The 27,262-nt window shown below is 38.1% G+C and overlaps 1 protein-coding gene across 6 annotated transcripts in view; it reads right to left on the bottom strand.

Annotated features, from left to right (window-relative positions):
* Window positions 1-27,262, bottom strand: part of CCSER1 (coiled-coil serine rich protein 1) — a 1,577,476-nt gene that overhangs the window by 1,496,093 nt on the left and 54,121 nt on the right. Inside the window, exon 1 of one of the 6 annotated variants that reach the window (XM_049885716.1) lies at window positions 21,599-22,690. The exons of the other annotated variants lie outside the window; for them this stretch is intronic. The gene's annotated coding sequence lies outside the window, so the exon portion shown is untranslated. Of the gene's footprint in view, window positions 1-21,598; window positions 22,691-27,262 lie in introns of those variants that run through there. 6 annotated transcript variants of the gene reach the window in all.

A 27,262-nucleotide genomic window follows, 5' to 3' on the forward strand; every position in this document is an offset into this window, starting at 1 on the left:
CATCACTTCCTGGAGCCTTGTTTTTCACCAATGGCTTCAGAGCAGCTTGGACTTCTTCCTTCAGTGCCATCGGTTCCTGATCATATGCCACCTCTTGAAATGGTGGAACATCGACTAATTCTTTTTGGTATAATGACTCTGTGTATTCCTTCTAACTGGGACTTAGGATAGGAAAAGAGAAAAATCACCAATCAGAAGAGACAGGCCACATTTCTGGGCCCCGCCTTTCAGGGAAATAACCCATCTCCTGGTGGCCCAAGAAGAGGACAGCTCCTGAGAAGCGAAAGAGGTGAGAGGCCCCGACCCCCATTAAGTGGAGACCAGTGCACCTGGTGCAGTGAGAGAGGACACTGGAAGAGAGACTGGCAGCCCCTACCAACTGGAGACAGATCTGAGGGTTTTAGAGAATTGCTAGTTTTTGCCGCATCTAGATCCCAAATTTCAGGCTTATTGCCAAACATTTATACTGAGCTTTAGAGGGAAAAGGCACAAATCCCTTAGAATGGACTGGGGCAGAACAACAGTCTTTTGATACCACTGTATGATTAGGTTAAGAGACATTTAATTGAACCAAAGGTCCATGCCACTATTTCAGAAGTGATAAACAGTTGCCCCACTTGCACAAAAAATAATCCCAAGAATACTGCTAAAGCACTTCCAGGGGTTCAGCTAACTGGGGCGATGACTGGAGATAACTGGCAGGTAGATTTCACTGAGATGCCTGGAACACCCAGGAACTACAAATATCTGCTAGTCTTTATCGACACCTTCACCAATTGGGTTTAAGCTTTTCCTTGCAGGACTGAAAAAGCCACCAAGATTGTGAAGCACCTCCTGAATGAAATCATCCCTCGATTTGGGCTTCCTGTCTCCATTGACAGTAACAACAGGCCCCATTTTGTGGCCTTGGTGGTGCAATCAGTGGCATTTGCCCTGGACATTAATTGGAACTTACACACAGCCTGGAGAACCCAGTCCAGCAGTAAAGTAGAGCGGGCTAGCCAGACTCTGAAGAGACATCTAGCAAAATTGTGCCAAGAGACCAAGTTGGTATGGACAAAGGCACTGCCTATGGCTGTCTTGAGAGTTCAGTCTGCCCCTACAGACAAACAAAAACTTAGTCCATTTGAGCTATTATATAATAGGCACTCTGTATCAGAGAATCCCAATATGACCAACTTGTTGTTGCTAGATGCCATCAAGTCAGTTGCAACTCATCGCAACCCTATGCACAACAGAACAAAACACTGCCCGGTCCTGCACCATCCTCACAATTGTTGCTATGCTTGAACCCATTGTTGCAGCCACTGTCAAATCCATCTTGTTGAGGGTCTTCCTTTTTTTCATTGACTCCCTATCAAACATGATGTCCTTCTCCAGGGACTAATCCCTCCTGATAACATGTCCAGAGTATAAGAGACGTAGTCTCACCATCCATGTGTCTAAGGAGCATTCTGGTTGTACTTCTTTCAAGACAGATTTGTTCGTTCCTTTGGCAGTCTATGGTATAATCAATATTTTTCTCCAACATCACAATTCAAAGGCATCAATTCTTCTTCTGTCTTCCTTATTCACTGCCCAGCTTCCACATGCATATGAGGCAACTGAAAACACCATGGCTTGGGTCAGGTGCACCTTAGTCCTCAAGGTAACATTCTTGCTTTTCAATACTTTAAAGAGGTCTTTTGCAGCAGATTTGCCCAATGCAATGTGTCTTTTGATTTCTTGACTGCTGCTTCCATGGGTGTTGATTGTGGATCCAGGTAAAATGAAATCCTTGACAATCCCAATCTCCTCTCTATTTATCATGATGACCAACATAGCTTACCTTAATAATGACCAACCTTCCTCCCTCCATGAGGTTGGAGATGTTCAAATTACTAAATACTTTCAGTCTCTTTGGGCGACTCTTTGTCTTCTGCCCACAGATATGTTCACCTGAGGAGCCTGCCTAAGCCAAAGGTGCCCCTCCATCCATTCCAGCCTGGTGAATGGGTCCTTCTCAAAGCATGGAAAGCCAACCCCCTATAGCAGAAGTGGACAAACCTCTTTGAAGTCCTCTTTGCTGTCAAACTTAACAGGCTCAAAGCTTAGACCAACCACATTCAAGAAAAATGAGCCACCCCACCAGACACCAAGGGGCAAACTTGTCAGAACTGTACGTTCTGGACTTGTGAGCCAGTAGAAGACCTTAAGTACTTGTTTCCCTGACACCCTCCTGCATTGGTGAGATCTCCCAAACACTCTTAACACTGCTAATAATCTTGGTGTTACTGTTCTGTCTCCTACACCTGTATCCTCTACTTGAACAGGTTAGATTGCTGTACACTTTGGAGTGAGCAGAATCAATCACGAACAGAGTGATGTGGTTATTCTTTGAAGTCGCCCTATGTGTAATGCTAGGTGGAATTTCAATGTTCTTAATAGGTTGCACCAAGCAGTTGTAAACTATACAGTATGGGCTAACAATTGCTGGATTTGTTCACACTTCCCTTCATTTGTAGGGCAAGGGTTACCTATAATCCCTGTACCCTCTATTCAATGTACTGTCTAAAAGAAGTGGGGTTGCAATTAATAAATTAAAAAAAAAAAAAAAAAAACCCTAGGCAGAGTCCTATACACCGCTGTGAGATCTGCCTACCCATAATACCTCAATAGTAGATCAGTGGCCATGATGAAAGGTCAACTGTTCAAGGCTATGTCCAATATTTGCTCCCTCTCAAGAACATGCCAAACAATTCCAAGCCAGGCTATAGTTCAGGATGGACACTGGTCGTGAAAAAAGAAAAGGAGGGAATAAGACATAAGCCCTATGGATGCAGAAAATTCTACTTCCTCAAGCAGTTTGTTTGGCACACCCCATAGTTTTACAATAAATCCTGGTTCCCCTCTCCTTAACTGCTGCTCGTAACTAGAGGAAACTGGTTTCGGTGCTTTGTTAACATTCAGGATAGCCTTTTAGGCCTCATACATAGTAATTTCTCTGCTCCGGGTGGAGTTTGACCACCATTTTCAGAACATGCAATGCACTAAGTTATATGTAAACCCCACTGCACCTGCATACTATGATTAAGAATGTTGCTGATGTAACTTGTATGAACTTCCTACTTGTAAATCCCTTAAAAGTATTGTTCCTCCTCGCCTTTGCTGAACAGTCTTGGCGGAAGCAGCCTGACTGTTCCCTTTCCTTGCACAATGAAATAAAGATATCTTTCTACCCTCCCACCTCAGTCTTTTGTTTACTGGCTGAGACAAGTTGCACAGAGAAGAACCTGGGGTTTCCGCCCGGCAGCATCCAGGCTTTCAACAAATGGTAACTATTATCATTGTCATTAATACCATAAACAACTGTGAAAAAACACTAAAATCAACTTTAACCCAAATATAAAAACTCTGCAAGTGCCAAGACTTGATGCCTCTATGGTTCTAAAGAACTTCTGCCTTGCTATTGCTCTTTATTTCTTATAATAATTAAAATCAAAAAGATTATATCTCACTAAATTATAAAAGTAGTCCCTGGGTGGTATAAATGATTAACATATTCAGCTGCTAACCAAAAGGCTGGCAGTTTTAGCCCCCCCAGATGTACCTCAGAAGAAAATCCTGGCAATCAGTTATTGTTGTTAGAAGCCATTGAGTAGGTGCCAATTCTTAGCAACCTTATATACAATAGAAAGAAATGTTGCCCAGTCCTGCTCTATTCTCACAATTGTTGCTATGCTTGTGGAGCCCATTGTTGCACTCACTGTGTCAAGCCATCTCATTGAAGGTTTTCCTCTTTTTTCACTGACTCTCTACTTTATCAAGCATGATGTCCTTCTCCAGGCATTGGTCCCTTCTAATAACATGTCCAAAGTAAGAGAGAGGTCTTGTTATCCCCACTTCTGAGAAGCACTCTGGCTATACTTCCTCCAAGACACATTTGTTCATTCTTCTGCTAGTCCATGGTGTATCCAATATTCTTTGTTAACACTGTAATTCAAATGTGTCAATTCTTCAGTCTTCCTTTTTCATTGTCCAGCTCTCACACGCATATGAGGTAATTGAAAATACCTTGGTTTGGGACAGGCACACCTTAGTTATCAAAATGACATCTTTGCTTTTTAACACTTGAAAGAGCTCTTTTGCAGCAGATCTGCCCAAAGCACTAAGTCGTTTTATTTTTTGACTGTTGTTTCGGTGGGCATTGTTGATCTAAGAGAATGAAATCCTTGACAACTTCAATATTTTCTTTGTTTATCATGATGTGGTTTATTGGTCTAGTTGTGAGCATTTTTGTTTTCTTTACATTAAGGAGAAATCAACTCAACAGCACCTGGCTGTCTAATTCCAAAAAATCACCCACTGCAAATTCTACGGAGCACAGTCCTACTCTGACACATATGCAGTAACAACGGTTGGAACTGACCGAATGGCAATCGGCTGGTTGGTTGGTTGGTTATCATTGTTTTGTGAAATACAAACACAACAATTAATTCTAACAGTTTATAATAGCAAAGTGGCATGGATATGGGAAAATGTGAGGCTGAACTAGACAAAATGTAGCTTATACCAACTTAATCTCTATGTTACAAATAATATATACTAGTGATAAAGATTCTTGGAAACCAAAGCCCTGCCTATCATGCTATTAATTAGTATATTTTAATTATTTCCATGTTTAAAAAAAAGGATTGCGCCCAATGAATTAATCACTGATCATATAACCCAGACTCCAGATCCAAAGTTTACCTCATATATTTTTCTTTTTCTCTTTTATCAAGAAGTTTTACTTCTTTGAGAAGAGAGGGGGGAAAGGGGGCTGGAAACTTGTTTATGCTTAGATGGGTTTATGTAAATTTTTAATTATAAAATATTGCATTCTACTGCATAGTAAAAAAGTTGTTTCACTTCGACTAAAGTACTAACATAGTAGCAATTATAGAGTGAATTTCATTTGAACAAGGCTAGAGAATAATTTTTAGGAAAACAAAATGTTAATTAAATGATTAACTAGGATTTCAGCAAATATTACCATAGCTTTTAGTTGTTTTTTATTTGGAGAAAAAGGAAAATAACAAGTCCAATACAGCCTTTAGATCAATTCTGTTGTCCCAATAGTCACAAGAAGCCCTAGTGGTGTAGTGAGTACAGTTTAGCTGCTAACCAAAAAGCTGACAGTTCAAATCCACCACCTGCTCCTTGGAAACCTTATAGGGCAGTTCTACTCTGTCCTATAGGGTTGCTATGAGTTGAAATCGACTTCATGGCAATGGGTTTGGTTTGTTTTTAATATTCACAAAATATTAAAATATATACAGTTTTTGCTTATGATTTTTAATTAAATTTTCTCTGTTCCAATGCCTTTTCTTCTTTTTAAGTATTTTAAGTTTAAAAATCTTGGAAAGAGAAAAAAGAAGAGATCCAAAGTACAAACCTATTTCAACATCACTTTTTGTAAAGATAAAGATTGCTGATTTCAGCAGTATCTCGACAGGGAGCTGCCAGAAATTCAGGCCGGTTTCAGAAGAGGACGTGGAACCAGGGATATCATTGCTGATGTCTGATGGAGCCTGGCTGAAAGTAGAGAATACCAGAAGGATGTTTACCTGTGTTTTATTGACTATGCAAAGGCATTCGACTGTGTGGATCATAACAAACTATGGATAACATTGCGAAGAATGGGAATTCCAGAACACTTAATTGTGCTCATGAGGAACCTTTACAGAGATCAAGAGGCAGTTGTTCGGACAAAACAAGGGGATACTGATTGGTTTAGAGTCAGGAAAGGTGTGCGCCAGGGTTGTATTCTTTCACCATGCCTAGTTAATCTGTATGCTGAGCAAATAATACGGGAAGCTGGACTATATGAAGAAGAATGGGGTATCAGGATTGGAGGAAGACTCATCAACAACCTGTGTTATGCAGATGACAAAGCCTTGCTTCCTGAAAGTGAAGAGGACTTGAAGCACTTACTAATGAAGATCAAAGACCACAGCCTTCAGTATGGATTACACCTCAACAGAAAGAAAACAAAAATCCTCACCACTGGACCAATGAGCAACATCATGATAAATGGAGGAAAGATTGAAGTTGTCAAGGATTTCATTTTACTTGGATCCACAATCAACAACCATGAAAGCAGCAGTCAAGAAATCAAAAGACACATTGCAATGGGCAAATCTGCTGCAAAGGACCTCTTCAATGTGTTGAAGAGCAAAGATGTCACCCTGAAGACTAAGGTAAGCCTGACCCAAGCCATGGTATTTTCAATCACATCATATGCATGTGAAAGCTGGACAATGAATAAGAAAGACTGAAGAAGAGCTGACGCTTTTGAATTGTGGTGTTGGTGAAGAATATTGAATATACCATGGACTGCCAAAAGAACGAACAAATCTGTCTTAGAAGAAGTGCAGCCAGAATGCTCCTTAGAGGCAAGGATGGCAAAACTGCGTCTTACATACTTTGGACGTGTTGTCAGGAGGGATCAGTCCCTGGAGAAGGACATCATACTTGGCAGAGTACAGGGTCAGTGGAAAAGAGGAAGACCCTCAATGAGGTGGATTGACACAGTGGCTGCAACAATGAGCTCAAGCATAACAACGATTGTAACAACGATTGCGCAGGACCGGGCAGTGTTTCGTTGTGTTGTGCACAGGGTCGCTATGAGTCGGAACCGAATCGATGGCACCTAACAACAACAGCAGCAGCAATGAGTTTCTTACAAAAGATCAGGGTACTCTGTGGATCTCCGTGTATCCAAAAATTTTGAAAAACTTAATGCTAAATAAATAGATTAATTAAAAGACTGGCTTTTTCTTTTCCATAAGTGAAAGATAAATTTGCTGGAAAAAAATGGTTTTAAAGTTCTAGCCTGAGAGGATACTTAACACAAATAAAGTCACAACAAAGAGAAAGACCTGAATAATCTCAGAGATTTCCAGGGATATAGACTAGCAAAGCCATCCTACTCGTGCAAAGTGTTGTGGATAGGGATTTCTGAAAAGAGTTTGTATTGATTCTTCATCACTTTTTTCAAAGAAAGGAGCTCTTTTTGAATTGATGGGTTTGGTCATTACCATCAAAAGGTCTCTTAAGGGATGGATTTGAAATAGTTCTTTTGAAATGTAAAGGTCAATAAGTATCCCTTTTGTGTTGAATGTGGATGGTGAATTCAAGTTTTCTGCAAAAAACTGTATCCTTCAAGAGTTTAAATTCACCAAGATGAAGTTCACCTGAAATTCATGTTAGAACATAAGGTTTTGAATTGCCACACCAAGGTTCAAAAAACATTTCACCATGGTACAGAGCGCTTTTGAAAACCTGTTTCTCTTCCTAGTATGATATAGCACCAAGCCTATATATTATATATTATAGTAACTCATATTTCATTGTCACCTCAGTCACAAGAAAGAAAGCTACAGTTACTTCAAAGACTCAAAAGAAATATTTTATATGCTATTGCTTGAATAATTGCATGTATAAAACAATGGGTCAAGTCTACTTAATTTTTTAAAGGTTTTTAAAGCTTTCTTTTTATTAAAGTGTGACAGACACACCCATGAGTTAAATTAAAGGATATATACCTCAAAGATGGTTAACAGCTGCTTCATATGGGATGGCCCATTGATTATTTTATGGCAGTTACATAGACAAAGCAAGCAAGTCTTTTATTTCAACTCTTCCTATATTTCATGTGAGAATATTTTGTAGGCTCCTGAAACTCAAAGAAGAGCTCGGTACACTTCCAAAAAAAAAAGATTTCTAGGTTTTCTTCAAAAGACTATGCTAAAACTATGCTACTTCCTCTTATGCTATTTGTTTTTCAGATTTGTTCTTAGTTTAGTTAAAATGCACAAAGCTTCCAATTTTTAGCAATTTCTTAAAAATAAAGAATATTTTTTAACCAATCTATATTAAACTCTGACCTTCCAGCTTTCCACAGGAAAAGACAGGTAGTGAATTAACAGCAATAATTCAGCAGGCCACGAAAATAAAATCAGATATTCTATAGTTCGACAGTGTTCCATATTTACATAGACAAACTTGTATATACACAGTACAAAGTTATTTACCGGAATTTAAACTTTATAAAATCATAGGCCTTTCTTCAGAGGTGCTTGTAGATGCATTCAAACCGCCAGCCTTTTGGATAGCGACCAAGTGCTTAACCATTTATGCCAGCTAGGTATATTAGTGTTATAAGCAAAAATAATACAAAGTGGCTTTTTCAGATCACATTCAAGTAAGTATAGAAACAGATGAGATAAAAGAATACGCAATAAGGTAATCAAGTGAAGTAACAGTAACTCTCAGGAATATGCATCACAGTATTATTGTGAGGTGTCACTGAGTCAGTTTCGACCCACAGCGACCCTATGCACAACAGAAGGAAACATTGCCCAGTCCTGCGTCATCCTCACAATCGTTGCAACGTTTGAGCCCATTGTTGCAGCCACGATGTCAATCCATCTCATTGATGGTCTTCTTTTTTCGCTGACCCTCTACTTTACCAAGCATAATGTCCTTCTCCAGGGACTGGACCCTCCTGATAAAAAAAAAAAAAAAAACCCAGCCGGACCCTCCTGATAACATGTCCAAAGTATGTGAGACAAATTCTCACCATCCTTGCTTCCAAGTAGCATTCTGGTTGTACTTCTTCCAGGACAGATTTGTTCATTCTTCTGGCAGCCCATGGTATTTTCAATATTCTTCAAAATTCTTCAGCTTGAATTTCTGGCTATCCCTGTTGATACACTGCTGCAAACATTTTTGCAAAATTTTACATGAGTGTGATATTAATGACACTGTTCAATAATTTATGCATTCTGTTGGGTCACCTTTCTTTGGAATGGGCACAAATATAGATCTCTTCCAGTCAGATTAGAATTCCACTATGTTTCTGTGTCTATTATTTTTCTTAAGCTACAAAACAATTCCATGAACAGAAACCTGTCTGCAAGATCCTATAATGATCTCCTATTCATATTAGTTCTTCAATTCCAAATTCAGTATCCTTATCATTATACTAGGAAATGACTCTGGGCAGTACAGTATCTAAAATATGATCATAGATTTCGCATTCATTTTACAATTCTGTATATTCGTTGAGCACCAACCATGTGCCCGGTACCTGTGATACACGTGGGATTTGTCTGAGAATGGAATGGAACTGGTCTCTGCCTTAGGATGGCTACAGAAAACTTGGTCTCCTATAACACTCTCAGCATCAGTTTTATTGTGTAAAATTATGCATCCGTGGTTCCTGCACAATCAGGAAGAATATCAGATTTTACTTTTTAACAAATAAACTAATCACGGACATTAAAAATAATGATATGTTGCTGCCCTCAAAACATAGAAATTGATCCTAAGATTCTCAATGGGGTGTTATTTGCATGCTGAGTTGATAATATGCATTTTAATAATTTTCTTTTTTAAGACTGATCTATATGTGGTGCACAAGCTGTTCTCTGGAAAGAAAAACTTTTTCTTCTTTTTTTTATTTTATTTTATATATTAGTATGTCTACATACCATGGGTCGCTATAGGGTCGCTATGAGTCGGAATCGACTTGATGGCACTGGGTTTTTTGGGGTTTTTTTACATACCACTACAAAGGGGCAAATGTTTGGGGTATCCAGTTGTCCCTGGTATTCACAGATGACTGGTTCCAGGATGCCAGTGGATACCAAAATCTGAGAGTGCTCAAGTCCCTTATATAAAATGCCATAGTATTTGCATATCACCTACGCACATCCTCCCATATACTCTAAATCATCCCTAGATTACTTATATTACCTAATACAACGTAAATGCTATGAAATAGTTCTTAATGTTTACATTTATCACTTAATGCTTTCTCAGTCTTTGCAAGCACTCCCCCCTCCCAATATGTTCAATCCGAGGTTGGCTAAATCTGAGGATGCAGAACCCATAAATATGGAGGGCTGACTGTACTTCATTAAATTGTTCCTACAGTTTTCTATTCAAATCTGACCATCTAAAAATCACATTGAAAAAAAAAATTACTAACTTCCTTCTCTAGCAAAGCAGCTTTCACTCAAAAGAAAAATTTGTATTTGTTATCTTTATCTACTGTGTTTTATCTGATACAATATTGGTCATATAAATAATCTTCATTATTAACTTTTATGAGCCAGAAACTGTGCAGTAAGTGCTTTGTATTTTCTTCTCCACAACAATCCAATGAATTAAATACTATTAGTATCTCCATTTTTTCTATAAGAAAAAAGTCTCAATGAAGTCAAATATCTTTTTCAAGGTCATAAAACTACAATGTGGCAATGCTGGGATTCAAACCCAGGACTTCCTATCGCCAAACCTAAATTTTTCAACCATTACCACAATAATGCTTTTCAAAGTCAGAACTGAGTAAATACTAGTGAATTAATTAAAGAGATGTGCTTTTTGCTTTTATTTCACAACCTATACATTCTATCATTATGGAGTTGTTTTTTTTTCTGTTGTTTTTAGTAAAGCAAGATAGGAGACATTATCTTTCATATAACCTAACTCAACGCACAATTTTCTTTTTTTTATAGTAGAAAGCATTCACATTTTAAAAGTCACAATTTGGCTCCTTATTACATATGTGAAATATTATTATTGCTTCATTTTTATTTGTTTGGACTTACCAAAGAAACTATAAATTTCTTAAAGGAAGAGAAAATCATTGTGGCTAACCCTCTTTCCTCTTATTTCTACTTCTTTCTATAGGAATGATGGGATTTCCACTTCTCACTAGAGAAGACTGTTGGTGGGAATACACCATCCCATCTGTCTCCTTTCCAGCTCCTTCCTCTGAGAGAAGGAGATATCTGGTTAAGCAGAACCTAAGATGCTGAATAGTGGAGTCACTGTAGTTTAAAGGTCAGCTTTCATGCGTGATAAGCCCTTCTGTACGCCCTACTCCATCCTTTACCCACACTGCTGGTATGGTAAAAGGACAGCCCCTCTCTCTTTCTCTCTATTCTTGCCTCTTCTTGGTAGCTTGGACTAGAGTAAGCTCTTGGTCACGAATTAAATGATTTAGGTCAGAAAAGGTCCTTGGCAGTCCAGGACAGCTTAGCAATAGGCACCTGGAGCAAAGAAATCTCTTTCCAGCATCTATCTCACTCTCCCTATAAAACTGGTGAATGGGAATCACACCAGATTTTTATACCCCACCCACACACAGACTGGAACTATGTTGTTATGAAATAGGCAGAGACACAGAGAAAGAGGCCTCATCTAATCTTCTGCTCTAAGCAACACCTGATAATCACTTTTCTAGATAGCCCTGCACTGGGAAAGACTTGTCCAGACATGTCCCCTACATTATCTATAATCCCTATGACAACTTTACACATTATGAACATAAATAATCTCTTAATCAAGCAAATGCAGAAATCAGAGGCAAGGCAAACATCCTTAAATATTTTTAGACATGACACTAGGTTCTCTTTGGTTCTTTTAATTATTTAAAAAGAAAGCATTAATTTGGGTGCTCCTTTTCAATTTGTATTAGCTATATAAGCATAGGAAACCCTGGTGGTGTAGTGGTTAAGTGCTACGGCTGCTAACCAAGAGGTCGGCAGTTCAAATCCGCCAGGCTCTCCTTGGAAACTATCGGGCAGTTCTACTCTGTCCTATAATGTCGCTATGAGTCGGAATCGACTTGATGGCAGTGGGTTTGGTTTTTTGTTTTTTTTTTTTAATACATAAGCATAAGGAAGCCCTGGTGAAGGAGTGGTTAAGCACTCAGCTGCTAACTGAAAGGTCAGTAGTTCAAACCCACCAGCTTCACAGCAGGAAAAAGATGTGGCAGCCTGCTTGGTAAGATTACAGCCTTGAAAACCCTATGGGACAGTTCTACTCTGCCCTATATGGCAGCTATGAGTTGGAATCGACTGCATGGCAGCAAGTTTTATATAACCATGAAGTTTTTATTCTCAGGAAAATTTTCATCAATCCTATCAGCAGGGTTTCAAATTTTCTATTTCAAGTTGCTGCTGATGTTAATCATTTTGCTCTACATGTGAGGAAAAAATTTTTGACTCCCATGAAAAGCTGCACCTAGCATCTTGCCTAAAGAAGTAATTCTTCCTAATCATATAAGAGAGTTGACTAGGGATGACAGAGTAACCTGATGGCAGTTTGGCAGAAGCAACACATGCAGGCCAAAACTGGGTTTAGTATAAATGAAATACTATCACTGCCGTCTGGGTACAGGTGTCCAAGAATTGCTTACCCTTTAGAATTTGTATTTCTTGTCAAGCTCATAAATACACACATTTGCACACATCTATGAATAGTTCCTGTGGTGTTAAATGTGAAGGGGAATATGTGCGAGCTGAAAAATGAAAATGCTTTTCCTTTAGGGTATGTTGAAAGTGGCAAAAATTTGTAAGCAAGTCTGCATTCTGATGAAATCTCTGTGTTCTGCTTACGATCAGCTTCTCGTGGATAATGTCATTCATTATCAAGAAACAGCTACTTGCGATGATTTTTAACACAACGATAGGTAATAGTTTGAACTTTTCCCACACTGACTGCAACAAAAGTCGTGATAAAGCAGACTGTTTTTCATCATGAGTGAAGACATGCTCTATATGTGGATGTTAAGTCGCAGGGTACATCTGTAATTCAGCTTCTTGACCAATTGTAGTTATTAAGCATTAGAGCCAAAATACAATGCATAAATGTTTAATCTGCAGCAGTCGCATGTCTCATCCTTGCCCCGAGGCTGGTATATCCATTAGTCTCGTTTTGTTTTATGGGCCTGTCTAATCTTTGGCTGAAGGGTGAACCTCAGGAGTGACTTCATTACTGAGCTATAAGGGTATCCAGGGGCCATACTCTCGGGGTTTCTACAGACTCTGACTAGCAAGGCTACTCTTTTTGTGTGTGTGTGTGAGTTATAATTTCGTTCTACATTTTTCTCCAGGCCTCTGCCAAGGCTGTAATCTGTACAAAGTAGACTGCCACATCTTTCTCCCCTGGAGCAGCTGGTGGTTTCAAATGGCCAACCTTTTGGCTAGCAGCTGAGTGCTTAACCACTGAGCCACCACGGCTCCTTCACAAAAATGTAAAGAAGATAAAATTTGTCTTCTGTATCTACAACCCCTCAATTCCTCTATATTTTCTTGTAGCAACCTTCTCTTACCATCAGTCATCAATCCTTCACCCGTTTCATCGGGTGTTTTTCAACTCTCATAGTAACAATCTCCTGTCCTGTTTCTTACTCACTTAGGTCACTTCTCTTTGAAGATTGCAAATCTGAAAAGTACTAATCCAGTCTGAGATATTAATGAAGGAGCTAATGGATTAAGAGCAACATTTCACAGTCACTACAGTTTTTAATTTTACTAAGTGCCATAACCCACCCAGTCCAGTACCATACATACTAAAAATTCTATGAACATAATTGGTCTTGATATTTTCAAACGTCACCATCTATTCTGCAACCTACTAAGTATGCACAAAAGTAGCCCTCAAAAATCCAGTCCTACTTTCAAACCTTTGGTAAACTTCTAAATATAGGATTATGATGGTTCAAGTTAAATTCAAATCCTGTTCATTGACAAAGAAATACTCAAAAATATAACCATCATATAGGGAAAATGTGACTAGTATTATATATCTTTTTAAATTCTTAACCTCACTGTCCCAATTTGAACTAAAAGGGAAATAAAATTAGAAGCTATCCTAGAGGAATATAAGTTAGTATCTATACCTCATAACTCAAGCAGCGATACGGAGCTAGCAGTGAAAAATGGGCAATGGAATGGGGTGGGAGGCAGGAAGAATAAATAAACAGAATTTGCAGAGAATTATTTAAATACATTTTTCCCTTGCCAAATGCTAGTACTTAACTGCTTCAAAAGAGTAAACAAACCTAAGAGTAGGCAATAGATTTACATGGTATAAAATTGGAAAGCTTTCTTTCAGCTACTGCTTTCAGTCTCAAGAGCACAAAGAATTGAATTTTTGCCAATTTTATGACTGATTTTTTTTGTTGTTGATGAGCTTGATTTTTATTCTGCAATTGTTTCTAACATCTTCCAAAAACGAAAGAACAACACTAACTCTCATTTGAAATTGTATATCACATGATCAGTAATTACAGATACAAAGCCTTTTCAGCTTTAAAAGGATAGTCATTTTTGTCCTAGTACTCGTTTCTTCACATCTTCAGCAGTGCTCTCTTGGCATTTTCCGGCTGCATTTGCTGACGATCATGCATAGCTTAACGTCCACGATATGTTCTGTGAAACCGGACATTATGCGAACACCATACTATATACTTAGCAAACAGGCATGCCTAAATTGCCAGCAATAGCATTCACTGACTCTCCACGTTCATGTTGTTTAATAACCTTTTGTTTTACTTCCAAATCGATACTTCTCCTTTGCCTCTTGCTGCTGATATCACTAATACTGGTTTTGCTGCGTGTGGAAGCCACGATGCACTTTATGGTAATATTTTCAAAATAAAAATTAAACAGAGATAACAATACAACATTCAAGAAATCCGCAATACAGAGGATTGGATTCTGCTGCCTACAAGTCAAAGCACACATTGTTATAACGTAAACCTTTTATTTGTAAGTAGGGAACGTTCACATTAAAATAATGATAGGAAATACAGTACAGTACATACATTAGCCAGTAATATAGACATTTTTTATGACTATCAAGACATATGTATACGTATTATAGGTTACATACGTACTATATACCATTATATACCTGGCAACGCAATTGCTCTGTATACAGCAGACATGAGCTACACATGTTGCATGCAGGAAGCTGTTACATTCCCTATGTCCAGTTACTTTCCCCACCTCCCATTCTCCGATCAGAATTTCTGAACTCTATTATAAACTTATGAGACCATGGACATAAATGTGCTTGGATGTTGCCTGAATGGTATGCATGCCTGACTGTAATGTATTTTAGTTTTTCCATGTTGTGTTCTGTAGCATTTTTTCTGCAACAGGAAAAACAAGCATTTCCTTGACAGCATGTGACTTTTTAAGTCAGGAAACTTCATAAAAGGCATATAAACATTTGTCACAATTTATCAGAACTTATGTAAAAACCTGGAGGAACATCACATAACTTTAGGCATCACTGAAAAAAATCTGAGGTTTGTCTTTGTGTCCTGGATGCTTTTATTTGAGGACAGTACTGTGTCAGTTAGGAGTGGCTAGGTTATGCTATGATAACGAACATTCCCAAATTTCTGTGACTTTAAAAGATACATGCTTATTGCATGCCACATGCCCATCCCAGGTCAATTATGGTTCTGTGCCATAGTGTCTTCATTCTGGGATCCAGGCCAACAGATCAGCTTCTTTCTAAAACATTGCCAGTCCTTTTGGTAAAATGGAAGAGTGTTATGGACTAAATTGTGTCCCCCTAAAAAATATGTTGTAAATCCTAACTCCTATACCTCTGGATGTAATCCCATGTGGGTGTAGGGTTTTCTTTGTTGTGTTAAGGAGGCCATATCAGTATAGGGTGTGTCTTAAACCTAAGCATATTTGAGACATAAAAAGAGCACACTAAGCATAGAAACAAGTAAGCACAAATGAGGGAAGACAGATGCCACATGGACATTGCCAAGTAAGCCAAGACCAGTAACACTGGAATAGAGAAGCTGAAACAAGGATTTCCCGCCAGAGTAGACAGAGATAGCCTTCCCATAGAGCTGGTGCCTGAATTCGAATCTGTAGCCTCCTAAACTGTGAGAAAACAAATTTCTGTTCATTAAAACCAAAAAAATAAAGGCTAGCCAGTCCTTCAAGACTCTATATTCATTGGTAGTATTCACCCATATTCATCACTTCTCTCTCAAAGTAATGCGTGACAGAATAGGAGGAATCAGAGTATCATAAAGGACTTTTTTAAAAATAGAAACAGACATTATAAATAGAATTTCCTTTTCAGTGCTCATTTCTCACAAATGCTCTTAAACCAAGTTTCGGAAGCATTACTCAGTGCGGGGCGGGGGGGAAACACTAAAATTTTAATTGAAACTTTCACAGCATCTAAGGCAATTAGGGAATACCAATGGTGCTCGGATATGTATATACTTAAATGTATGTTGGAAGCCCTGGTTACCTAGTGGTTACGAGCTATGGACACTAACCAAAAGGCTGGCAGTTCAAATCCACCAGGCGTTCCTTGTAAACCATACGGGGCAGTTCTCCTCTGTCCTATAGGGTCACTATGAGTCAGAATAGACTTGACAGCAATGGGTTTCATTTTGGCTTTTTATATGTGTGTTAGTTTATGTAGGAGTGAGTTTGTCTTTGTGTTTGTGTGAGTGAAGTAGAATAAGGGAGGACTGTAAAAGCTGCGAGTCTTACAGTTACCACCCAGCAGAAGGTATGGCTTAAAGGATGGCAAAAAAAAAAAAAAAAGCTACTGTACTTCATCAAATCTAAGATGTCATAGGTTTTAAAACACATTATTTTATGCATCACTAAGAATGAAAAAAAAGGATGCTTCCAATTTAAACTATGACGCAGTGCTTTCGTATCACACCAATTTTAAGAACCTATCCTTTTTCTCAGAGATGTTAAAATGTGACAAATGTAATACACTACTTCTCCCAAGTGTTTTGTCAACAGGTTTTAGATTCTTACTCTAATAGTCATCTCCTTCAATAAGATTATGGTTCTAAGATGTGCTTTTTAAAATGCAAATATTTTACCCAGGAGGTATAGCAGATTAAGCCATTAACAGTCATTAAGATGCATTAATCTATTAGCAGTAATTAAAACCGTAAGAAATATTAATTTATCAGATTATCAGAGCAAAGAGGAGAGGAAAAAGGGATTCAGAAAGAGACAGAAAGAATAAGTGGTCTTTCTTGGTTACGTGCTTTATCCAGATGGAGACTTTATCCAGGCTGCCACAGAAGAGAGATTCTGGTGCACTAAGAGGAGAAAATGGGAAATTCCCATGCCACAAAGCGACAAACAGCTTGAGGATGCAAAGTACAGAGGGTGAGAGGAGTGACAAAAGCAAAAATGAAAAAGAAAAAAATAAACTTCACTGTTTTGCCTATATTCTAACCTGCAGACAAATTAGAGATTCATAGGACAGAGGAGATATCCTTAAAGAAACCACATTTCTAGGAAGGCTTCCAAGAACATTCAAAATGTGCATTTCCGAATGAAAGCTATATCTGTTAGTGTGATTTTTATATAGTTGATGATGAATACTTCAACTGTTCTTAGGACTAGGAAGCTATTTTCTCATTCATGGTTTTTCTATTTCATATTTTATCATCTGTGACTCCTTTTCTCTCTTTGAGGCTTCAGAAAGACACTGATTTATACTAAAGTGAGTCACACTGTTTGCTTTTCATACTAAAAGCGGAGTTCAAAAAGTCACCCAGGGTCAAACATCTTGGGCTTTACACACAGCTGTGTGACTTTCTGCAAGACATGCAGAAATGACATAACCTTATCCAGCAGGAGTATAACTACCTGATATACATATCCCTTGAGGAAGACAGAAAGCATTTTCAGTTTATGAGAGAAAGGCCATATAAAAATATGAAACGTGCTGGAGGACTTTGAGCAAGTCTCTTAACCTTTTAGCTGCCTCATTTCTAAAGTAGAGATAATACCTGCCTGAAGGCAGGGCCCCAACTAGATTATTTCTTGGGGATCAAGATTCAAGGTCTGTTCTATTCTTAGATATCTAAGACAGTTGAGAGCTACTGAATGCATACATATCCACCTTTGAAGGTGGATAATTTTTGCACTTCAATATGAAAACGCTGGACAGTGAGGAAACTAAGTAGCACAATAAAAACTACAATGAGTTTAGCAAACATATTGAGAACCACCAAAAGCACCACGTCATCTGTGTCAGGTTTGTCTCCATAAGGAAGAATGCAGCAACCTTTTGTGAAAACAAAATTTCTTCCATCAATAACAATGCCTCACTTCCCTGAAATTGTTCCCAAAAAGCACAAATATTTTAAATGTAATTAGACATTTAATTGCCAAAAATCACTGTATTTTAGATATTTTCAGTAGGGAAATTTATATATTATATACATGTACTGTTGCTGGCTGCTGTCAAGTTGATTTCAACTAGTAATATACATTGAGCCTTGGTGTCGTGGTTATGCACTTGGCTGCTAACCAAAAGGTCTGTGGTTTGAACCCATCAGTGGCTCCACAGGAGAAAAGATCTGGCCATCTACTCCTGTAAAGATTACAACTTAGGAAACCCTACAAGTTGGAATCAACTCGATGGCAGTCAACAATAACAACATGCATGTATAGTCCATGGAACCAAACTAAAAATTGGCTTGACAACTAAGGGACGTCATTTAAGACCGTCCCTCTTGAGTTTGCCAGGTCCCTGAGAAGACAAGTGAGTACAGACAACAGTGGCTTCTGTTTTTTATCCATAGCTCCTCCTGTTCTGCACTTTTAATCAGCACCCTCACTTTCTTTAGGTCTCAAGTGTTCTGTCCTCTGAGAAGCTTTCCCTAATCACAAGACAAACTTACTCCCCTGTTCATCATGTACCTACCTAGCACATGGACTTCTTTTCCAAGGTGTGCATCAAAATCAACATTTGAAAGTTATTTGTATAATCATGTTTTTCATGTCTGTCTTTCTAGTACTTAAGCAGATGTTATGGATTGATTTGTCCCCAAAAAATGCGTGTTGTAAAACCTAACCTCTATACATGTGGATGCAATCCCATCTGGGAATAGGGGGTTCTTTGTTATGTTAATGAGGCCATATCAGTGTGGGTTATGTTTTAAATCAATCACTTGATATATAAAAGGAGCAAATTAAGCTCAGAAGCAAGAATGAATGGGAAAAGATAGGTGCCATGCCACATGAAGATCACCAAGAAACCCAGGAAGAGAAGCGGAAAAGAAAGAAAAACCTTGCCCCAGAGTACACAAAGAAAGAAAGCCTTCCCCTAGAGCTGAAGTCCTGAATTCAGACCTCTAGCCTTCTAAACTGTGAGAAAATAAATTTCTGTTCACTAAAGCCATCATTTGTGGTATTTTTGACAAAGAAGACTAGATAACTAAGACACTAGGGGAGAGATGATGAGACTGTGACCACTGTTTTACCTTATGTAGCTATCACAGATTTTGTCTATATAATACCAGGTTGAAAAGGAAAACAATCAGTTAATAATACATAGCAAGTCCTCAGAAAGCATTTCCTGAATGAAACCCATGCTGAAATCAAGGATTTGGGGAAATAAAAGCAGTTTCTCCTCACAATAGGTTGGAGATGCCGAATCCTAAGGTACTGCGAAAGTGTGGGCATGCCCTCTCACACCTTCTTCAGGTCAGTCTTTCACTCAGCACTGTTCACTGCCAACCCTGTGCCAGACACCTCAAACCGTGCTGAGAATCCACCAGTGAGTGACATTCATATTAATATGGTTCTCCAGTCTGTTAAAGACCAATGTTGTTTACTCTTATTCTTGTTCCCTAGGCCAAGGTAACCTAAAGCTCTTGTCAAACTCCACAGAAAAAAGCAGTTTTGTCACAGAGGCAGGAACGGATGCTTTCTTGTGTCCAAAACTATGTGGAAAATCCAGAACTGAAGCAGCAACAAAACTATCATTTCAGTCTGGCACGTAAAGCGCATTACTCTTTCAGTCATCTGAAGTTACATTTCCTCTACTGTCCCTGCATCCTTCCCCCTCCCCTCAAGTTGCTTCCAACCAACTCCACTAAAAAGACAGATCAACATATTGTGACTCCTTTTTAGTATTTACATGGCTCATCCCAGAATTCCAGGAACTACATCAGGTGTGCAAACCCTTGGCCTACTGAGCAAAAACGTTACTGCTTAGGTTGGAACAATTTCACAGCTTTGACTTTTTCAGTCATTAATTAGAGCTGGGTGTTAAAAGCATGGAAAACATTCAGTTTTACTCAATAAAACAATTCAGTAAAATGCTGCTACATCTTCAATCTATTGCACTGTTTCTTCAGACTGTTATCAGAAGGCTTTATTGCCAGCTCCTCTACTTACCGTGTTTTAACTCACCACAATATGTATGTATGCAATATGTATGGAACAGCAATACATTCTTTTCTTTCAGTTTAAAAGGGGAAGAGGTTTGATATTGTGTAAACTTATATTTTAAGGCTATTTATATACATTTTGTTTTTAAAATTACTCCTAAATTATTTGCCAACTGTTTCTACAACTTCATACAGCATAATAATTCTATCTCAATATAGTACAAAGAGCAGAAATATAGAAATAGATAGCTGCCATCCAGCCTAATCTGACTCAGGGTGACCTTAAGTACAACAGAAGAAAAGGATGTCCAGTCCTGTGTCATCCTCACATTGTATGACTCCATTGTTGTAGCTATTGTGTCAACCCATCTTACCGAGGGTCTCCCCTCACCCTCTCTGGCCCTCTACTTCTCCAAACATAATGTTCTTTTCCAGTGATTAATCCCTCCTGATGACATGTCCAAAGTGTGCCACTTGAAAAATGTTCTGTTATGATCCATAGAGCTTTCACTGGCTAGTTTTTGGAAGCAGCAGTCAAAAAAATCAAACGATGTATTGTATAGGACAAAACTGTGCAAAACACGTCTTTAAAATGTTAAAAAAGCAAAGATGTCATTTTGAGGCCTAAGGTATACCTGATCCAAGCCATGGTGTTTTCAACCATCTCATATGTATCCAAAAGCTGGACAATGAATAAGGAAGACTGAAGAAGAATTGACTCATTTGGGTTACGGTGTTGGTGAAGAATATTGAATATACCATGGAATGCCAGAAGAATGAACAAATCTGTCTTGGAAGTAGTACAACAAGAATGCTCCTTAGAAGTGACGTTGGCGAGACTTTATCTCACATACTTTGGACATGTTATCAGGAGGGAACAGTCCCTGGAGAATGACATGGTGCTTGGTAAAGTAGAGGGTCAACAAAAAAGAAGACGACCCTCAATAAGATGGATTCACACAGTGGCAGCAATAATGGGCTTAAACATAGCAATGATTGTGAGGAGGGGGCAGGACTGGGCAGTGTTTCGTTCTCTTATACATAGGGATGCTATGAGTCATAACCAACTTGATGTCACCTAACTACAACAACAATTTTTGGAAATAGATTGCTAGGCCTTTCTTCCTAGTCTGTATTAGTCTGAAAGCTCCACTGACACCTGTTCATCATGGGGTACCCTGCTGATATTTGAAATACTGGTGGCATAGTTTCCATCATGATAGCAGCATGCAAGCTACCACAGTACAACAAACTGACAGAGCAGGGTGGAGCACAAAGAACACTAGCTGTCCACTTTCTAACATGACAATAATGTAATAATAAAATATGCATTAACAAGATACTTTATATCCATGGCTAAATGTCTTACCCATTTCAAGAATACAGTCACAATTAAACCAAACCCCCTTCCCTATGTGCTGTTTCTAGGCTAGTGCTGGCCATTTCAAGTATACAGCTGCCACTGGGGAGATATTTACATTCATATGTGCTTTATCATACACCACAAAATATTGTTTTGTTTTTGTAGAGAAAGGCACAAACAACACATATCTCCAAGTTTACAGTATTACTTACTGATGTGTCCACCTTCATCTGGCAACTTGGTATCTGATAACATCCCAATTAAGTTCCCCAGATTAACAATTATCTTGAAAAGGATGTTTCATTCAAATGTTTATGATGACATCATTCAAATATTTTATTGGCAATGAAACGAATTGTCCCTGACATTGCCCCACTGTGGAAATAGAAAAGAATATAATTTGCAATCATTTCTACTGTTACCGTAGCATTGTGCTTATGAACACATTCAAAAATTGCCAAAGACTGCCTTGGAGGGTTAAAAATCTAGTCAGAGAAAAAAACTGAAGTCAGACTAGTACTATAGCTGGGTGAATACCTTTTCAGTGTTTTGTAATAGAAATTCATTATTCATTCCAATATCATGAGTGTGTGTGTGTGAGAGAGAGAGAGAACAAGAATGAGTTGTGGTAGAGTGCCACTGACAGCCCCCTCCTTGGTAAGGAAGATGAATAATATTGAAAGGTAGATGGTCTCCATCCAGAAGTAACTGCAGTATGAGATTTCCATTCCAATTTCATCTGCCAACCTCACTATCCTCCTCTTATCACATTGTACCAAATCATCATAGACATCATACCTAAGCCTTTATCAGTTAACATTCGTAGTGAAGAATCAGTTATTATTCCTACTAGATGACAGAGTTCAGGGTAGATGTGTGTGTGCGTGTGTGTGTGAGAGAGAGAGAGAGAGAGAGAGAGGAGACCCTGGTGACTCAATGTTTAAAGCACTTGGCTGCTAAACTAAAGGTTGGTGATTTGAACCCAGCTGCTCTGCGGGAAGAAAGATGTGCAGTCTGCTTCCATAAAGATTTACAGCCTTGGAAACCCTATGGGGCAGTTCTATTCTGTCCTATAAGGTCACTATGAGTTGGAATCAACTCAATGGCAGTGGGTTTGGTTTTTGTTTGAGTGTGTGCATGTGGGCGGGGGGGCAAGGAGACAGAAAGGGTCACAGGAGTTACACAAATGGGGAGGTAAGCTAACACGGGAAACTAAAACAAACTTCATGTACTTCATAATTTTGCTTATAGGAAACACTGAATATTTGTTTCAGCATCATCTTACACGCCATAGTTTAAACATTTCCTCAATATTCACCAACAATTTTTCAGGAGTTTGTTGAAAAATCATATTTTATTTCCTTATACTATTGTAAATAATTGAGGAAAGCAAATATAATGTAATTAAACACAATTTTTATTAAAGTAAACATCAGCAAAAAGAAAGTTAATACTTTTTCTTATTAAATGCAATTTTTTAAGCTTGTTCTTCCATTCATATGTCAGTTATGAATGCAATTTTCTTTCAGGATAAAAATATTAGTTAGCAGAACAAAGTGTTAAGTATATATTTAATTTGTCAAATATTAATTTTTCCTCCAAGTTTATACTGTCTCTTTCAATTCTTCCTTTTGAAAATAGAAGTGAACAACTTTCACTGATATAATCCAATGATCCTCAATCATCTGCAGTTGCCTAAATAAGAGAAGCTTACATAATTAGGCAATCCTTTTCCTGAAAAATGAGCAGTGATTTTTACCAATGATTCTCATTATTATCCACGCATAACTCAGACAGTGTATCAGTTTACCGTGAAACACCTCCTTCACCTCTGGGTAAAGCAAGTTAACTCTAATATCCTCAGCAGTATCAGTAAAGAATAGTAAAAAGATTGGTCCTTCTTCTTCTGGCTAACGACAATTAAAAAAAAAAAAAAACTGAGGAAGGACTCAAGTTGGCAGCCTAGTCAAACACACCACACTGTCCCTCTACAACAAAGACCCAAGAAGCAAAGTGAAACAGATACAGGTGACAATCCTGGAACTGTGAGCATCAAGTAAAAATCATAATCAGATCAAACACCAATTGGAAGAAGAAACTGAACAAGAACAGCAAACAAGGGGCAAAACAGGGCAGAGGTACCCTGCCTACCAGCCCAGCACAGCACAGACAGCTTGAGACAAAGCCAGCAGTGATCCTGGCTGAGGAGCACAAGAAAACAACATCACAGAAGAGGTGCTCGTAATCACTGGCCATTACAGAGATGTGAATCAAAACTGCAATGAGATACCATCTCATTCCAGGTTTAACAGCACTGATCAAAAAAAAAAAAAAAAAAACAAATGCTGGCAAGGTTGTAGAGAGGTTGGAACTCTCATAAACTGATGGTGGGAATGTAAAATGCTATGACCAGTGTGGAAAACAGTATGGTGCTTCCTTATAAAGTTACAAATATAAATACCATATGATCCAGCAATCCCACTCATAGGTATATACCCTAAAAAAATAATGGCCGTTACACAAATAAACCTATGCACAGCCATGAACACTGCCCATGGATGAATGAATAGATAAACAAACTGTGGTCTATACACACAATGGAATACTATGCAACATTACAGAATAACACAAAGAATCCACGAAACATCTCACAACATGTATAAACCTGGGGTATATCATGCTGAGTGAAATAAGTCAGTCACAAAAGGACAAATATTGTGTGAGACCACAATTACAAAAAGTCAAGAAAAAGGTTTATACACAAAAAGAAACATTCTTTGATGATTACCAGGGATGGGAGGAGAAATCACTAAATAGTAGACATATATTAACTTCGGTGAAGGGAAAGACAGTAAACAATATGGGGAAGTGAGCACAAAATGATCAAGACCATGGCAGCCACTAAGAGGTATGCAAGAGTAATAGGCAACATTGGTAAATACTATTGGACACACAATCCTGCAAAAACAGAAATAATAAACAATAACTTATGAGTGCATCCATGGGTAGATATATAAGTTGAACATAGATAAGTCTGGCAGCAGACATTTCTACATACATATCTATTTGCACTGCAAACATATTCATGGGCACAACAGAGCGCACAGAGATCACTACCATGAAAACTTCTTAGCTGTAACCAAACATCTAGCAGCATTGAATCACTGGACTTGAGGGCTAAGGACCACAGCCTCAGAGGTCATCCAGGACAATTGGCATAACACAGTCCATAAGGACAATGTTCTACATTCTGCCTTGGTGAGTCATGACTAGGGTCTTAAAAGCTTGTGAGCAGCTAAGATGCAACAATTGGTCTCTTCCCATTCAAAGCAAAGAAGAGTGAAGAAAACCAAAGACTCAAGGAAACAATTAGTCCAAAGGACAAGCAGGCCACGTGAAACATGGCCTCCACCAGCCTGAGACCAGAAGAACTAGACGGTGCCCAGCTACCACTACTGGCAACTCTGAACAGAATCACAACAGTAGGTCTTGGACAGAGTGGGAGAAAAATGTGAAACGAAATTGAAATTCATAAATAAGACCTAATTTACTGGTCTGATAGAGCCTGATGGGACACCCGAGAATATGGCCCTTAAACACCCCTCAAATTGGAACTGAGTCCACTCCCAGAGACCACGGTATAGAGTGAACACTAACACCTGAGAGGAACGTGCACCTTAGAACAAGGACACCATTTGCCCAAAAGCAAGATGGGCAAATGGAAACAGGGAACCTAGGGAGGAAGAAGTGGAAGTGCTGGCACTTTTTGAACGGTAAACTAATTTGCTCTATGAACTTTCCCCTAAATCACAATAGCCCAAGCCCCAGGTGTGATTTAAAAAAAAAACACTAATTGGTCAGATTCAACCAATTTTACTTCCTAGAAAATTCCATTCATTATAATCATAGATAATCTGACTTCTTTTAGATCAAGTAAAGTGAATCAAATCAAAGACAAGTATATGCTTAGTGTTTGAAAACCATAATCTTTACTTACCAACGTAAAAAAAGTCATATTTTGTAATAATTAGACAAAAGCACTTTAATTCTACCCCATATATTAAGAAAAAAATATATATACCCTAAAACTATTTACAGAATGTAAATAACAGATCTTTTTTAAAATTAATTTTTTAATTATTTTTTTTAATTACCAGCATCTTTAAGATTTTTTTTTAACGTTAATCTAAAAAAGCATTTTTTCCTAAAATTTGGTGAAACCTGTGAGAGCTGGAACTCTACAGGACTGCCTTTTTTTTCCTGGTCTTGCAAGTTTTCCTCCTTTGACAGGGTACAGTCACCACTTTTATATTGCTCTCTATTTAGTGGAAAATATTTGAATTTTCCTTCTCCAGCAGGGTCCCACCTCACACAGGTTCCAGTTTTTTAAAATTTTACTGTATCATATCATCAAATTACCACTCTTCTTTTACTCTGGGCAAGTTAATTGGTTTAAGAAAAACTGTGCCCACAGCTGCTATATTAAAACAACCAGTTGTTGTCATATAATACCTTATTATAGCACAAATCCTATGACACCCAACCCCTTTCTTTCTCAATTCAACCCTTAGATATTCATCAAATGACTTCTTACACAATGCTCATTTCTTTCACTCTCAGAGGATTTTGAGAAGTAGAGAAAGAAAGATAAAGGCAAACAAGTCAATGGACTGGCCAGCACTGTTCTTTTGCTTTATCAGTCCAGAATCTTCCTTTGGTCAGTAAATCTGGCAATTCTTATATTCATGAGAATGGCAATTACTGGGAAATTTAATGTTTTAATCAGAATGTTTCCTGTGAAGTTGCAATCAAGGAAAATAAAATTGAAGAGTTCATTTAAGCTATGGAAAATTCAGATAAACCACGTCTGCATCTCTTCCTCTTTCTCATTATTTTGCTTTTTCTCTTGCTTCTTTCTCAAAAATTCTCCTCTCCCTTTCCTTCCATTGTTCTCTCTTGAGATGAGTTGCATATGGGGAGTAGAAAGCAAAGGAGACACCGAAAGGGACACTGATGGCTGAAAGAAATAAAGAGTGGAAAGATGTCCAAAGCACTGTTTTACCTCCAGGTCTGCACTGATTTTTGTATAGCACACTGCCCATATCAGTTTCCTTGATGAAAAAATAAGTTATATTTTTATATGACTGACTGTCACTACCACAACTAGCTAATTATCACTGTGCCAGGGAATTTTCTAAGTACTTAGTATGTATTAACTCATTTGATCCTCACGACAATACATGAGGTTGGAATTACTGTTACACACTTTAGATTTACAAAGAAATTCAGGCACAGAGAGGTTAAGTAATTTTCACAAGGGTATTTGGGTATTAAATGGGGGAGTAACTATTTGAACCCATATAATTCTAAACCTATACTTCTAGTCACAACATTCCATTTATACCATGGTGCTCATTTTTATTTGATGTTCACAAATACATGAAATAACAAACATCTATATATTCCCTTTCCTGGTTCCTCAAATCTTAATGAGAGTTATGCTGGTAAGAAGATGAGAGGGTAAGTGACTGAGAGAAAGACTATGCTAAGCCTGTGAATCAAAAGAGGATATTTTTGGAGGTAGGTAACTCATAATAATGAGAACACAGAGTAAAGAGTTTTGGTAAGGAAACAGAAATTCTTTATTTACTACTAATTTTGACTTAGATAATTAAATTGTCTTATGATAATTGACAAGACCTACCCTGAAGTACAACACCGTCCATGATAGGATAATATCCATACGCCTACAAGGAAGACCAGTTAATAAGACTATTACTCAAATTTATGCACCAACTGCTAGGGCCAAAGATGAAGAAATAGAAGATTTTTATCAGCTGCTGCAGTCTGAAATTGAACATGCAATCAAGATGCAT

Source organism: Elephas maximus, chromosome 5 (genome assembly GCF_024166365.1).
Source record: "Elephas maximus indicus isolate mEleMax1 chromosome 5, mEleMax1 primary haplotype, whole genome shotgun sequence".
NCBI lineage: Eukaryota > Metazoa > Chordata > Mammalia > Proboscidea > Elephantidae > Elephas > Elephas maximus.